Genomic DNA, 16,440 nt, shown 5'->3' with positions numbered 1-16,440 from the left:
TCCGCCCTATCCATATGGAAAATCAGATAAGGGCTTTTACATGACAAAGCCGCCAATTCTGACACACGCCTGGCCGAAGCCAAGGCCAACAGCATGACCACTTTCCACGTGAGATATTTTAGCTCCACGGTTTTAAGTGGCTCAAACCAATGCGACTTTAGGAAATCCAACACCACGTTGAGATCCCAAGGTGCCACTGGAGGCACAAAAGGGGGCTGAATATGCAGCACTCCTTTAACAAATGTCTGGACTTCAGGCAGTGAAGCCAGTTCTTTTTGAAAGAAAATCGACAGAGCTGAAATCTGGACCTTAATGGAACCCAATTTTAGGCCCATAGTCACCCCTGACTGTAGGAAGTGCAGAAATCGACCCAGCTGAAATTCCTCCGTTGGGGCCTTCCTGGCCTCACACCCAGCAACATATTTTCGCCATATGCGGTGATAATGTTTTGCGGTCACATCCTTCCTAGCTTTAATCAGCGTAGGAATGACTTCCTCTGGAATGCCCTTTTCCTTTAGGATCCGGTGTTCAACCGCCATGCCGTCAAACGCAGCCGCGGTAAGTCTTGGAACAGACAGCGCCCCTGCTGCAGGAGGTCCTGTCTGAGCGGCAGAGGCCATGGGTCCTCTGAGATCATTTCTTGCAGTTCTGGGTACCAAGCTCTTCTTGGCCAATCCGGAACAATGAGTATTGTTCTTACTCCTCTCTTTCTTATTATCCTCAGTACCTTGGGTATAAGAGGAAGAGGAGGGAACACATACACCGACTGGTACACCCACGGTGTTACTAGAGCGTCCACAGCTATCGCCTGAGGGTCCCTTGACCTGGCGCAATATCTTTTTAGCTTTTTGTTGAGGCGGGACGCCATCATGTCCACCTGTGGCCGTTCCCAACGGTTTACAATCAGCTGGAAGACTTCTGGATGAAGTCCCCACTCTCCCGGGTGGAGGTCGTGCCTGCTGAGGAAGTCGGCTTCCCAGTTGTCCACTCCCGGAATGAACACTGCTGACAGTGCTATCACGTGATTCTCTGCCCATCGAAGAATCCTTGTGGCTTCTGCCATTGCCACCCTGCTTCTTGTGCCGCCCTGGCGGTTTACATGGGCGACCGCTGTGATGTTGTCTGACTGAATCAGAACCGGTTGGTTTCGAAGCAGGGGTTCTGCTTGACTCAGGGCATTGTAAATGGCCCTTAGTTCCAGAATATTTATGTGTAGGGAAGTCTCCTGACTCGACCATTGTCCTTGGAAGTTTCTTCCCTGGGTGACTGCCCCCCAACCTCGGAGGCTTGCATCCGTTGTCACCAGGACCCAGTCCTGTATGCCGAATCTGCGGCCTTCGAGAAGGTGCGCACTCTGCAGCCACCACAGCAGAGGCACCCTGGCCCTCGGGGACAGGGCGATCAATCGATGCATCTGAAGATGCGAACCGGACCACTTGTCTAACAGATCCCACTGAAAGATCCTCGCGTGGAACCTGCCAAAGGGAATTGCTTCGTAAGAAGCTACCATCTTTCCCAGGACTCGCGTGCAGTGATGCACCGACACCTGCTTTGGTTTCAGGAGGTCCCTGACCAGAGATGATAATTCCTGGGCCTTCTCCTCCGGGAGAAACACTTTCTTCTGTTCTGTGTCCAGAATCATGCCCAAGAACAGCAGACGCGTCGCAGGAATCAGCTGTGACTTTGGGATATTCAGAATCCAGCCGTGCTGACGTAGCACGTCCTGAGATAGTGCTACATTGACTAGTAACTGTTCCTTGGACCTCGCCTTTATAAGGAGATCGTCCAAGTACGGGATAATTATAACTCCTTTCCGTCGAAGGAGTATCATCATTTCGGCCATTACCTTGGTAAACACCCGCGGTGCCGTGGACAGACCAAACGGCAACGTCTGGAATTGGTAATGGCAGTCCTGTACCACAAACCTGAGGTACTCCTGGTGAGGTGGGTAAATGGGGACATGCAGGTATGCATCCTTGATGTCCAGCGACACCATAAAATCCCCCTCTTCCAGGCTTGCAATAACCGCCCTGAGCGATTCCATCTTGAACTTGAACTTCCTTATATAAGTGTTCAAAGCTTTCAAATTGAGAATGGGTCTCACCGAACCGTCTGGTTTCGGTACCACAAACATTGTGGAATAGTAACCCCGTCCCTGTTGAAGGAGGGGTACCTTGATTATCACCTGCTGAAGGTACAGCTTGTGAATAGCCGCCAGTACTACCTCCCTTTCTCTGGGAGTAGCTGGCAAGGCTGATTTGAGGTAACGTCGAGGGGGAGTCGCCTCGAACTCCAGCTTGTATCCCTGAGATACCACTTGCAGAACCCAGAGATCCACCTGTGAGCGAACCCACTGGTCGCTGAAGTTTCGGAGACGTGCCCCCACCGCACCTGGCTCCGTCTGTGGAGCCCCGGCGTCATGCGGTGGACTTAGTAGAAGCGGGGGAGGATTTTTGTTCCTGGGAACTGGCTGTCTGGTGCAGCTTTTTCCATCTCCCCCTGCCTCTAGGCAGAAAGGAAGCACCTTTGATCCGCTTGCCTTTCTGAGGCCGAAAGGACTGTACCTGATAGTACGGTGCTTTCTTTGGTTGTGAGGGAGCCTGAGGTAAAAATGTCGATTTTCCAGCTGTTGCTGTGGATACGAGGTCCGAGAGACCATCCCCAAACAATTCCTCACCCTTATAAGGCAAAACCTCCATGTGCCTTTTAGAATCAGCATCACCTGTCCACTGCCGGGTCCATAATACCCTCCTGGCAGAAATGGACATTGCATTAATTCTAGATGCCAGCCGGCAAATATCCCTCTGTGCATCCCTCATATATAAGACGACGTCTTTAATATGCTCTATGGTTAGCAAAATAGTATCCCTGTCGAGGGTATCAATATTATCTGACAGGGTATCAAACCACGCTGCAGCAGCACTACACATCCATGCTGAAGCAATTGCAGGTCTCAGTATAATACCGGAGTGTGTATAGACAGACTTCAGGATAGCCTCCTGCTTCCTATCAGCAGGCTCCTTCAAGGCGGCCGTATCCTGAGACGGCAGTGCCACCTTTTTTGACAAGCGTGTGAGCGCCTTATCCACCCAACGTGACCTATCCTCTGGCGGGAAAGGGTACGCCATCAGTAACTTTTTAGAAATTACCAGTTTCTTATCGGGGGAACCCCACGCTTCTTCACACACTTCATTCAACTCATCTGATGGGGGAAAAAACACTGGCTGCTTTTTCTCCCCAAACATAATACCCTTTTTTGTGGTACCTGGGTTAATGTCAGAAATGTGTAACACATTTTTCATTGCCGTAATCATGCAACGGATGCCCCTTGTGGATTGTGTATATGTCTCATCCTCGTCGACACTGGAGTCAGACTCCGTGTCGACATCTGTGTCTGCCATCTGAGGTAGCGGGCGTTTGTGAGCCCCTGATGGTCTTTGAGACGCCTGGGCAGGCACAGGCTGAGAAGCCGGCTGTCCCACGGCTGTTACGTCATCCAGCCTTTTATGTAAGGAGTTGACACTGTCGGTTAATACCTTCCACATATCCACCCACTCTGGTGTCGGCCCCGCAGGGGGTGACATCACACTCATAGGCACCTGCTCCGCCTCCACATAAGCCTCCTCATCAAACATGTCGACACAGCCGTACCGACACACCGCACACACACAGGGAATGCTCTGACTGAGGACAGGACCCCACAAAGTCCTTTGGGGAGACAGAGAGAGAGTATGCCAGCACACACCACAGCGCTATTTAATTAGGGATTTACACTAACACAAAGTGATTTTTCCCCTATAGCTGCTTTACATATACAGTTTGCGCCTAAATTTAGTGCCCCCCCTCTCTTTTTTACCCTTTGAGCCTGGAAACTGCAGGGGAGAGCCTGGGGAGCTGTCTTCCAGCGGAGCTGTGAAGAGGAAATGGCGCCAGTGTGCTGAGGGAGATAGCCCCGCCCCTTTTTCGGCGGACTTCTCCCGCTCTTATATTTATATTATGGCAGGGGATTTTTGCACATATATAGTTTATTTGACTATATTATGTGGTTTGCCAATGTAAGGTACTCTAATTGCAGCCCAGGGCGCCCCCCCCCAGCGCCCTGCACCCATCAGTGACCGGAGTATGTGGTGTGCATAGGGAGCAATGGCGCACAGCTGCAGTGCTGTGCGCTACCTTAATGAAGACCGGAGTATTCAGCCGCCGATTTTCAGGATGTTCTTCTTGCTTCTGGCTCTGCAAGGGGGACGGCGGCGCGGCTCCGGGACCAGACGACCGAGGCTGGGCCTGTGTTCGATCCCTCTGGAGCTAATGGTGTCCAGTAGCCTAAGAAGCCCAAGCTAGCTGCAAGCAGGTAGGTTCGCTTCTCTCCCCTTAGTCCCTCGTAGCAGTGAGTCTGTTGCCAGCAGATCTCACTGAAAATAAAAAACCTAACAAATACTTTCTTTACTAGAAGCTCAGGAGAGCCCCTAGTGTGCAACCAGCTCGGGTCGGGCACAGATTCTAACTGAGGTCTGGTGGAGGGGCATAGAAGGAGGAGCCAGTGCACACCAGATATAGTACCTAATCTTTCTTTAGAGTGCCCAGTCTCCTGCGGAGCCCGTCTATTCCCCATGGTCCTTACGGAGTACCCAGCATCCACTAGGACGTCAGAGAAAGCATAGGGGTCCCCCATATTTTTAACACCAGCACCTAGCTCCACTAGTCAGAGAGATAATGCCACAGCCGGGGGACACTTTTATATCGGTCCCTGCGGCCCTGGCATTAAATCACTAACTAGTCACCCCTGGCCGGGGTACCCTGGAGGAGTGGGGACCCCTTAAATCAAGGGGTCTCCCCCCTCCAGCCACCCAAGGGCAAGGGGTGAAGCCCGTGGCTGTCCCCCCAATCCAAGGGCTGCGGATGGGGGGCTGATAGCCAAGTGACAAAATAAAGAGTATTGCTTTTTGTAGCAGAACTACAAGTCCCAGCAAGCCTCCCCTGCAAGCTGGTACTTGGAGAACCACAAGTACCAGCATGCGGGGGGGGGGGGGGGGACGGGCCCGCTAGTTATACGGCAAAAAAAATACCCAACTAAAAACAGTACACGCACACCGTGAAAGTAAAACTTTATTACATACATGCATGCCGACACACACATACTTACCTATGTTCACACGCCGACTCTGTCCACTTCTCCAAGTAGAATCCACGGTGTACCTGAAAAAAAAATTATACTCTGCTACAAAAAACAATATTCTTTTATTTGACACAAGGCTATCAGCCCCCCATCCGCAGCCCTTGAATGGGGGGGGGACAGCCTCGGGCTTCACCCCTGGCCCTTGGGTGGCTGGAGGGGGGGACCCCTTAAATCAACCGGTATAAAAGTGTCCCCTGGCTGTGGCATTATCTCTCCAGCTAGTGGAGCCCGGTGCTGGTGTTGAAAATACGGGGGACCCCTATGTCTTTTGTCCCCCATATTTTTGGCACCAGGACCGGACGCAGAGCCCGGTGCTGGCTGTAAAAATACAGGGGATCCCCTGTCAATCCCCCCCCCGTATTTTTACAACCAGGACCGGCTCAAAGAGCCCGAGGCTGGTTATGCTTAGGAGGGGGGACCCCACGCATTTTTTTTCATGATTTTTAACCCATTCCCACTGAAAAAAATATATAAATAATACTTGTGGCTCCTAATAGACAAACCAAGTAGATAATCCCTTCTAATAGAAATAGATATGCTATTAGCAACAAAAAACCCCACAAAAAAAACACATGTTTCTAAAAAATTTTATTAGATTCCGCCAGCAAAATGAGGCGGACTGAAATTGACTAAATGACTGTCGAAAAGCACTGTTGTCGAATCAACATTTTTCAATTGAATATACTTTTGTCGAAAAGCTGCATTTTTACCATTGCAGACATGTCGAATTTAACAACTGTCGAATTTCAAAAAGTCGAATCTGAAACGTCCGTTTTTTTTGGCGAAAAGTACTGTATTGCATTGTCAAAAAAAAATTTTGTGTCGAAAATTCCCCGTTTTTTGACATTTGCGGCAATTCGACTGCAATTGCATATACCCCCATATCTCCAGAAGGATATAAATACATTAGAGAGCGTACAAAGGCAACTAAAATGGTGCATAGCCTACATCACAAAAATTAACCGGAAAGACCTTAACATGTATAGTTTTAAGCAGAGAAGGTAAAGGGGGGACATGATAAGAAAGTTTCAAAGATATCAAGGGTTTGACAAAGTACAGGAGGGAAACAAACATTCTTCAAAGGAAGAGAAGTATTAAGGTACATACACATGGTGCATTGTGTGCTTACGAGGTTGACTATATAGTCAAAATTGCAAGAAAAGTTAGCACATATCGCACCGTGTGTATACAGCTTGCAATACCTATGAGCATTCCCGCAGGGTCTGTATCGCAAGAAAAAATAGACTGTGCAGGCAAGGAAATTTTGACTATATTGTGTACAATCTAATTTCTAGTATAGTCAAAATTGTACATTGCCAAAATCGCACCGTGTGTACAGTCAATATCGGTGGTTCTGGGCTCCGGGGAGTTCAGGAATAAACGCAAAGTCAAAATCGTCATTTAGCCAGAATTGCACAGTGTGTATGCACCTTTAGAACTTGAGGACATGCAGTAAAACTGGAGGTAGATTCAGGGGAAATTAAAGGAAAAAGGACTTCACAGAAAGGGTAGTGGATAAATGGAATAGCTTAGACAGTAGAGCAATTTAAACATGCGTGGGATAGGCATATGAATATCCTTACAAAGACCTAAGGATCAATTAGGGTTGAAGTTACCTAAAGGTTAAAAAAAGGAACAGACTAGATGGGCCAAATGGTTCTTATCTGCCATCAAATCCTATGGTGCAGATTCAATTGTTTTGGACGTCTTAAAATCCCATCTAAACAACTGTCACAATTCAATTGTGTTTGGGTGCCCACGCACATTGAATTGGCACTTCACCATGATACTAGGCACTTATTCCATGACTTTAGGCACCAGTGCATATCCTGAAAGTTTTCTGAGTAAGAGTAGAAATTGTAATAATTTTACACTAAGAAAATTATAGCAAGTCCAACTTAGTGCTAGTTCCATAAAAGTAAAAATAAAATGCAATGTCTTTTCAAATGAGCAGTTACAAGAAACAAGATTGCTCATATGTGAAGGAGCAAGCTTCCTTGTATAAATGATTGTACATCTAGATAGACAACATAAATTGTCATAAAACAGCAAGTTAGTCACAGCAAGAAATACCATATAGCACTAAACAAGTAATAAAGTACCTTGGTGAAGCAATTACCAAATACTGTTGCAACCTGAATATTTATAGGAGCCAATCGTGCTGACTTGCAGATACAAAAGAAGTACATATGACAAGAAATTGTGAAAACTAATTTAATGTTTTAACTTTACATTTGAAAAAAAGCCACTAATAAGTGTTACAAGTCCATCACCATAACAATCTCAACAAGGGCTGAATTCAGTAAGGATTGCATTTGCAAAGCTGCTAGCAGAAATGGGTTAGGGCTGTAACACACGCGCCGGCTCTCCCCGGATGGCAAAAAGCCGGACAAACTTTGTTGTGTGTGAAAGCTCTCATATAAGAGACGCTGCAGAGCGGGAGAGCTCAGTCGGACGCCGGACGAGGAAGAGAGAAGAACTCCTGCAGAAGAAAGAAGATCTCCTACAGAAGACTGAAGACCGGGCGGCGGCGGAGCCTGCAGAGCCGGCGGCGAGGACGACGAAGAGGAAGACGTCGGCGGAGGAAGGCGCCCAGCAGCAGAAGTCCGGCGGAGAGTGCTGCAGCGTGTGGAAAGCAAAAGAGCCAACGAAGCTCTCCGTTGCAGCCTCTCCCACCGAGACAGGTAGGCGGCCCTGGGCCACCTGCACTTATATTTAGTCCACCCTAGAGCACCAGGGACAGGCACTAGGCCTGCGGGGATAACCAGGCCCTCTCGGCCTGTGCCTACGGTAGTCAGGCCTCCTGCCTGTGCCCACAGTCCAGGCCTCCGGCCTGTGCCCCCACCGTCCAGGCCCTCCAGGCCTGTGCCCACGGTTCAGGCCTCCAGGCCTGTGCCCACGGTTCAGGCCTCCAGGCCTGTGCCCACGGTTCAGGCCTCCTGCCTGTGCCCACCGTCCAGGCCCTCCAGGCCTGTGCCCACAGTTCAGGCCTCCGGCCTGTGCCCCTAGGTCAGGCCTCCTGCCTGCGCCCATACTTCAGGCCAAGGGCCTGCGCCCATACTTCTGGCCACAGGCCTGCGCCCACACTCCAGGCCCGTGCCCACACTCCAGGCCTGCACCCTCATCCAGGCTTCCACCTACTGCATTTTATAGGACTTGGGGTGGTATTGTACCATCCGGCCCGGGTAGGACCGGTTGGCAGTGGGCTGTGCGGCAGCTCCCGAGGGGTTCGCAGTTGGTCGGCGTGAGGAGCCGGCTGGCCCCACGCGGTGTACAATACAAGGGATTAGAGAGCGTGGAGTAACGTTCCCGTCCCACGCTCCTCTATTCTCCGGTAATCCGGAGTGGACGGCCGTCCGCTCTGGACCCCCGCTTGCGTCCTCAGTTAGGAGAGGAAGGAAGTAGCTACTTACCAGTATCCGGTAAGTGGAATTGGTTATTCGGGGTTAACCTGTTGTACCAGGGAATTGTTCTACTGGCTTGTTGGTTAGCGAATGTGTTTAGTTAGTCCGGTCTCTGCTAGTTCGGAATAGAACCAGTAGTCTCAGTTGCTGAAGATAGGCAGGCGTAGTTGGCTGTAAGTTTTTTTTTTTTTTGTATAATCAGTTTTTATTAAAGGTTTTAATTGCATCAACAGATAGGGGGAAAGCTCCCACACAAACACAGGTAGAAAAAACATCGACATCAACAGTGCATATTCGTTAAGTACAAGTCAAATTGAACAGATGTCAAAAGGGAAGAGTAAACAACCCTGCGGTAGCGAATTGATGTGTTAGGGATGGTGTCTTCTAAGTGATGTAGGAGATAAATCCATCCTGAATCTATGAGGGCGCTCCCACACCTCAAGAATATGTAGAGTAATAAAATAAAATGAGTCAAAGAATAGGGGCGCCCGAGGGCGATAAGATAGAAGTAGAAAGATGTGTGGGGTAAGAAAGGAAGAGGGTAAGAGGAGGACAGAAGGGGTTAGAAATGTAGAGGGGGGGGGGTTACCACTTAATAAGGTTATAGGATGTAGTGAAGAAAAGTTTCAGTTACCATCCAAGGGAGTGGCTAGGTAGGCCTGGGAGGTCTTGTATTCCAACCAAGGGGCCCACGCGGTATCGAATTCACTAGATTTGCCTATTGATGAGAGGAACAAATCCTCCATTCTCATGAAGTAGTTCAGTTTAGTGAACCACGTACGACTCGTGGGTGGAATTTGGGATCTCCACTTGGTTGGGATCACAGCACGTGCTGCATTGCTTAAGTGCCGTAGTAGGGAGTGTTTGTGTTGAGAGATTGGAATTGTTGAATGGTTGATAAGCCAGAATGCAGGGTCATGTGGGATTTGGGTCTTGAGGATGATTTGGGAGATGTGTATAACCTCCCGCCAGAAGGGTTGTATTAGTGGACATGTCCACCAAATATGTAGAAGGGTGCCAGAGGGGGAGGAGCAGCGCCAGCAGAGTGCCGATGAGGAGGGGTACATAGCATGGAGAAGGGAGGGGGGCCTATACCATCTTGTCATGACTTTATATTGAGTCTCTCTTATTTGAACACAAACAGAGCTTGTATGGGTTTTTAAGCATATTTTTTCCCAGTCTCTACTTGACAGAGAAATGCCTAGGTCTCTTTCCCATGCCAACGCATAGGATGGAGCGTCAGAAGGTTGGGTATGGCAGACAATCTTGTATAGAGTGGAGATAGTATGAGTCGGGTCATGGACGGCGACACAGAGTTTCTCGAAAAGGGTCATCTCTCTGGCGGCTTTCTGGAGTCTAGAGCTAGATATCAAGAAGTGTCTTATTTGCAGGAATTTCCAAAAGTCCTGTTGGGGGATGTCCCATTTTGCCCTAAGGTCTGAGAACTGTTTAACTCCAGTTGATGACACCATCTGGCCGACCCTGAACAGGCCTGCTGATGCCCAGTGAGAGAAGTGGGCTGGGTTGATTCCCGGAGCAAATTCAGGGTTGGCCAGGAAGGACGTCAGGGGACCGAATTTAGAAGAGATGTAGGGTAGTGTGCGTAATGATTTCCATATAGCAAGTGTAGGAGTAATGGTGGGATGAGGGTTGAGCAGTTTGGGGGGGGGAGGGTAGCCAGGGGAAAATTTCTGGAAATTGGTGTACGTACAGACCCTCCAACTTCACCCATTGTTTAAGCTCTCGGTATCTCGTCCAATCTATAATTCTATTCAAGAGAATGGCATGGTAGTAATTTTTTATGTCGGGAAGCTGAAGGCCTCCCTTTACAATCAGTTTTGACATTTGGGAGCGACTAATCCTAGGTCTCCTCCGTTGCCAGACAAATTGTTGGATCAAGAGTGAAATAGATCGAAACCAGGTCTCCGGGATTTGGATCGGGAGGGTCTGCATTACATATAATAATTTGGGGAGGGTGTTCATCTTAACTACGTTTATCCTCCCGAACCAGGATAGGAATTTCATATTCCATCTGGGAGTAGTCATTCCGAATCGTTTGCAATAGGGGAAGATAGTTCAGTGAGAATAACTGGGACTCTTTAGCGCTCAACTTAACACCTAGGTATGTTATGTGGGAAGGCTGCCATGAGAAAGGGAAAGAGTGTTTGAGGGCTGTAACGGAGTCTGCAGGAGCAGAAATGTTCAGAGCACTAGACTTTTTATAGTTAATTTTAAAATTGGAGAGATGTCCAAATAGGTCTAGTTCTTCCATTAGGTGCGGGAGGGAGTCAGTAGGGTGTGATATTATGGCCAAGAGGTCGTCGGCAAATAAGGCTAGTTTGTATTCGTCATTACCTACGGTGAAACCTTTGATAGCCTGGTTAGCTCGAATGGACCTGGCCAATGCCTCAATACATAGCACGAAAATCAAAGGAGATAGTGGGCAGCCCTGTCTGGTACCATTGGTTATGATGAATGGGTCTGACAGGGTGCCATTTACGCGAACCCTTGCCGTCGGGGAATCATATAGGGCCATTATCCATGTGAGTGCATTAGGACCTAGTCCCATGTGCTCCAGGATCGTTTTCATAAATTTCCAACTAACCCTATCAAATGCCTTTTCGGCGTCAGTAGAGAGCAGAATGGTGGGGATAGAACTATGGGATGCTAGGTGAACAAGATTGAGGATTTTGGTGGTGTTGTCTTTGGCCTCTCGACCCACTACAAAACCTACCTGGTCGCTATGGACCAGGAGAGGGATCAGTCCGTTAAGTCTGTTTGCCAGAATCTTCGCATAGATTTTCAGGTCTACGTTAAGGAGGGAGATGGGTCTGTAGCTGGAGCAGGCCGAGGGGTCTTTGCCCTGTTTCGGTATCACCGACACGTGGGCTTCAAGTGAATCACGGGAAAAGTGAGAGCCAGATGAAATTGAGTTAAATGCACGGAGCAGGAGAGGGAGCAGTCTATCTTTAAACACCTTATAGTATGCTATAGTGAAGCCGTCGGGGCCAGGACTTTTCCCCGGCTTCATAGAGGAGATGGCCTGGTCTATCTCTTGGGTAGTGAAGGGGGCTTCTAGTGTAGTAAGCTTCGAAGGTGGAAGAACAGGGTAGTCGATGGACTTCAGGTAGTCCTTTATTTTTTGGTGTAGAAGACGGGGATCTGTATCAGGGGATGTATTCTCTAGATTATAGAGCAAGGTGTAAAAGTGTGCGAAACAGGCCCCAATCTCAGGTGATTTAAATTTGGGAGTCCCTCCGGCGTCCCTCACTGAGCCAATAAATGAGGCTGAGTGTTGGGCTCGTATGGCCTGGGCTAGGACTCGGCCGGGCTTGTTGCCCCACTGGTAGTATTTCTGTTTACATTTACGGATGGAATGGATTATGTTGTTAGAGAGGAGCTTATTCAGCTGGGAGCGGGCTTCTGACAATTCTACTAGGGTCACATCTGACAGGGATACCTTGTGGTACGTCTCGAGGACGTGAATTTTATGTAAAAGACCTGTGATCAGAGACTGTCTCTGTTTTTTTTTGTGGGTGCCTAGTTGTATCAACTTACCGCGAAGGACACATTTATGCGCCTCCCACACGGTGAGATGGGAGACATCACCCGTGACGTTCGTGGCAATATAATCATCTAGAGTTTTGTCTAAGGCTTCTTTACAGAGTGTGTCATATAGGAGGGACTCATTGAGTCTCCAGGTCCATTGTTTGTGAGAGCCGTGAGGGAGGGACAAGGTTAAAGTCACCGGGGCATGGTCAGACCATGTGATCGAGCCTATAGTGGCTTCTATAAGAAGAGGGAGGTGTCTGTGGCTGAGGAATAAATAATCAATGCGGGAGTAAACCCTATGGGGATGGGAGTAGTAGGAGTAGTCACGTCCTGTGGGGTTAAGGGTTCTCCAGGAGTCGGCCAATTGTGTGTGGAGTAGGTGTTTAACGCGGCGGTATTTAGATGCAACAAATCAAGAGGTTTGGGATGAGGTGTCAGTATTAGGGTCCAATGTCCAGTTGAAATCACCACCTAAGACCGTGACGCCTTGCATCAAAGAATCTAGTTTCGGGAGGAAGGAGTTAAAGAAGGATAGTTGGGCCTGGTTAGGGGCGTACATCACCGCAAAGGTGAACATTTGCTCGGAGATCTTGCAAGTCAAAATAAGGAACCTTCCCGGAACCACCCTGTGTAAGGCTACGTCTGAGACATGTAAATCCCTAGAGAAAACAATAGCCACTCCCTTGGATTTGCCACCGGGGTTGTTACTGTAGAACGCTATTGGGAAGTAGCGATTGGTGATAGAGGGGTTGCGGATCCCAACCTTGAAATGGGTCTCCTGCACCAATGCAACATCTGCTTTTTCAGACCTTAACAGACGCAGGAGACTGGATCTCTTCTCCGGAGAGTTGAGACCACGTGCATTGAGGGACAGTACTTTAATCTTCCCCGGGGTGCTCATGGTGGAATGAAGTAGAACACGTTTCCAGGAACCTCAAAGTGGAGGGAGGAGGAGAGGGGAGAAGGAAGAGCAAGCATGGAAAAAGAAATAAAAGAGAAAGAAGTACAAAAACAATGTAATGACATCAGCAAAAGACCCGCAGGAGAGAGACTGAATCGTAATCCCGTCAGTCTCCCTACCGACAATAAGTCAGAGGCGGGTATTGTGGGGGGAATGGGGGTGAACCGCAACCCGAACCATGATAACAGCAATAACATATTTAAACTGACACAAGGAAAAGGGGGGGGGGAGAAGGATAAATAAGGGGGGTGGCCGGAGGGGGGACAAGGGCAGCGATAGAGTCCGCCGCCCCCTCCCCTCGCCGGTCAACATATGCAGGAATGTTAACCATTTATCAACAACCTCCCTAGACAACCGGAAAACGATCTGCAACCTCGTCATGTCCCATTCGAGAATGAAAATTACCCTCCCACATTGCTTTAACAGCGAGCATTTCTGTTGGAGGGAATAACAATATCCATCAAAAGGGTCTTTTACAGCTAGGTGGTCTTGGAAGGAGATGTAGTTGACTGGGATCTCCTCCTAGTGCCTCGAACCTCTTGCCATGGTTCCACGTTAGAAGATCGTTTAGGAGGAGGTATGTCCGAAAGAGGAAATTCCCAGTCCGGAATGGACATTGGAGGGAGGCCCAGGGAGGTGCAGAAGGGGATGAGGCCTGTGTGGGAGGACAGGGTGTACCATTTCCCCGAGGAACAGGCTTGAAGGTGAAAGGGAAATCCCCAGCGGTAGCGAATCTGACGTTTCCGTAGTTCGTCTGTCAGGGGCTTCAGGGATCTCCGCTGTTGGAGTGTGTACCAGGAAAGATCTTGGTAGAGGCTTATGGAGCTGCCCTTGAAATCGATACCATCAAGTTGTCTGGCTTTGAACATGATTTCCTCCTTCTGGGCGAAATAATGGAGCCGGCAGATAACATCACGAGGCCGGTCAGTGGCGAGGCCCCTTGGTTTAAGGGCCCTGTGGGCTCTGTCAAAAGTGATGACATTATCCGAGCTTGTTCCCAATAGTTCGTTGAATATCTTGGACAGGGCGTCCACTAGCCCAGATTGGGGAACTTCCTCTGGGAGACCCCGGACTCTGATGTTGTTCCGCCTGCCCCTGTTGTCGATATCCGTCATTCTGGATTGTAAAGCTCGGATTTCTTTGGATTGAGCAAGGACAGAGTCTCTCAGCTGGGACACACAGGAAGCGCTGGCTTCTTGGTCTTCCTCTAGGGTAACCACCCGGTCGGATAGGTGTGTGATATCGCTTTTGATGGAGGCGAGCTCGTTCCTAATGGTGTCTTGAAGGTCTTGCTTCGTAGGAAGGGACTTCATAAAGGTCAGGATATCTCGGAGCTCGCGACTGCTAGCTGCCGTAGGGTCAGCCATCTCATCAGCCGGATTTGAGGTCAAAGAAGCTGAAGGAGAGGTAGGGGAGCGGGGAGAGGAACGGCTCTCCATCTGTGGGGAGATCGTAGGTTGAAGGAAGGGCCTCAGGTCAGATTGAGATCTTGTGACTTTTTGTGGTTGATTGTTTTTGCTCCTTTTAGAGTATCTCGAGGTACGTCTCATATTCCGGAAGGGGAACAGTAGGGAGGATGTTTGCAAGTAGCTCAGGGTGTGTCAGGATCAGCAGGATACATTTGGCGACATGGTTCTTAGGAAGCGGTCATCCCCCGTGGCCTGATTTCAGATGACCATCAGGTGGCTTCGGGTTGAGTAGTAGGAAACAAAGGTCCAGGGCAGTACATAGCGATATGTGGGCGTCAGGCAGCAAGAAGGAGAAGCTTAGAGGTTTGAGTAATGCTGCAGATGTGGAGAATGTCGGTGGGAGGAAGCAGATGAGAGCGTTCACGGTGTCTCTCCACCGGAGGGGGGTGTAATATGACCTGAGGAGGCCGTTTATAGCGTTGACCCCCGTTCAGAAAACGCGGAAGCGTGTCCCGGACACGGACCAGCCAGCGACCGGGGGGGCTTTACTCAGCGGGGGATGAGGTCTGCAGCTGGGACCAGGAGAGGAGGATCACCGGCTGGGTTCGGGGCTAGCTCCAGCGAGCACTTATGTAGAGGTGAAGTGGGTCTCCTGCAGGGTTTAGTGCTAAAGATGTGTCTGACCTCTGTGAGGTTAGTGATGGAGGGGAGACGGCGTGCAGCTTCAATGCCCTTCCGGGTAGGCTACCATAGTCAGGAGCGGCAGGGCTGGCTGGGGAGTGAGTATTTGCAGAGGGAGCAGGAGAGAGGGGCCTCTCGGGGCTTGTTAAAGGGCTCCCAGGTGAGCTAATCGGGTCCGTGACCCGTGGGCGGGCTGGCGTCTCACTGGAGGTCCCGGCTCAGGCCCAGCGGGTAGGCCTCGGTTCTTTGCGGCTCCGGACAGCGGGTCTTAGGGCTAGGGGTGCAGGGAGAGTCAGCCTCTCGACTTACCCCGTTGTCCACGTCCGATCCCGTCTCCTTCCGGCTAGCGGGTTTGCGGTCTGAGCTCCGGGCGCGTCCGTCGGGTCACGAGCCGTCCGCAGCAAGAGGGAGCAGGAGGTCCCCGTGGCTCGTTTCCTCTTCTGGTGCGGCTCCGGAGGTGCTGGGGATCACTTGTAGTGAGGTGGAGAGGCGATAGGCTCTCGTGGGACGTCCGTCCCGTTCCGTCCAGCCCCAAAATCGAGTCCCAGGCTTTAGGCTAGGGGGAAGGCCGCAATCCGCGGGAGTGCTTAAAAGCACTCCCCGACTCCGCGGGTCCCCTACAGCAGTTGCCAGAGAGTGTTCCCAGGCAATTAGGAGCAGTCTGGGGGTGGTTAGGAGGGTATTAAACCTGAAATGAGGGTTAATTAGGCAGGAGCTCTGGGATCCACATGCACTCCCTAGGACATCCAGGCCACGCCCTTTCGGCTGTAAGTTGTTGTTTGCCGTTAGTGTAGCCTGCAGTTAGGGAGGCTGCTCTTCTTGCCCCAACAGGAGCGGAGAGGTGCGACCATCAAGGTGACCAGCGAGTCGGGAGTGAGTATTACTCTGTGTCTGTTTTGTCATCGTCCCCGTACACCGGTCGGGGGTTTGCTCACGGACGTGAGGACCCCTCTCACCACACAACGTGCGAGAGTGCGAGTGTGTGAGAACTGGGTAGCTGAGGCCTTCCGCCCAGCCGGTGAAGGTCGCAGCTACCCCTGACGCGCCCTGCACCTCCGATGGAGGTCGACACACACGTCTCAACCGGTACGTTCCTTCCTTCTAGGTTCTTCGTCGTCGACCGCTGCAGGGAGGTGTTCGTGCCGGCGATCGATCCGGAAGGCGGAGTTCCCTGACGCTTCTGGGTATCGTTTGTGACGGGAGTTGCCACAGGTGGGTGGAGTAACGACACCTGCACTATATCACTGTCCGGGCCTG

Source organism: Pseudophryne corroboree, chromosome 1, assembly GCF_028390025.1.
Source record: "Pseudophryne corroboree isolate aPseCor3 chromosome 1, aPseCor3.hap2, whole genome shotgun sequence".
Lineage (NCBI taxonomy): Eukaryota > Metazoa > Chordata > Amphibia > Anura > Myobatrachidae > Pseudophryne > Pseudophryne corroboree.
This window is presented reverse-complemented; position numbering follows the sequence as displayed.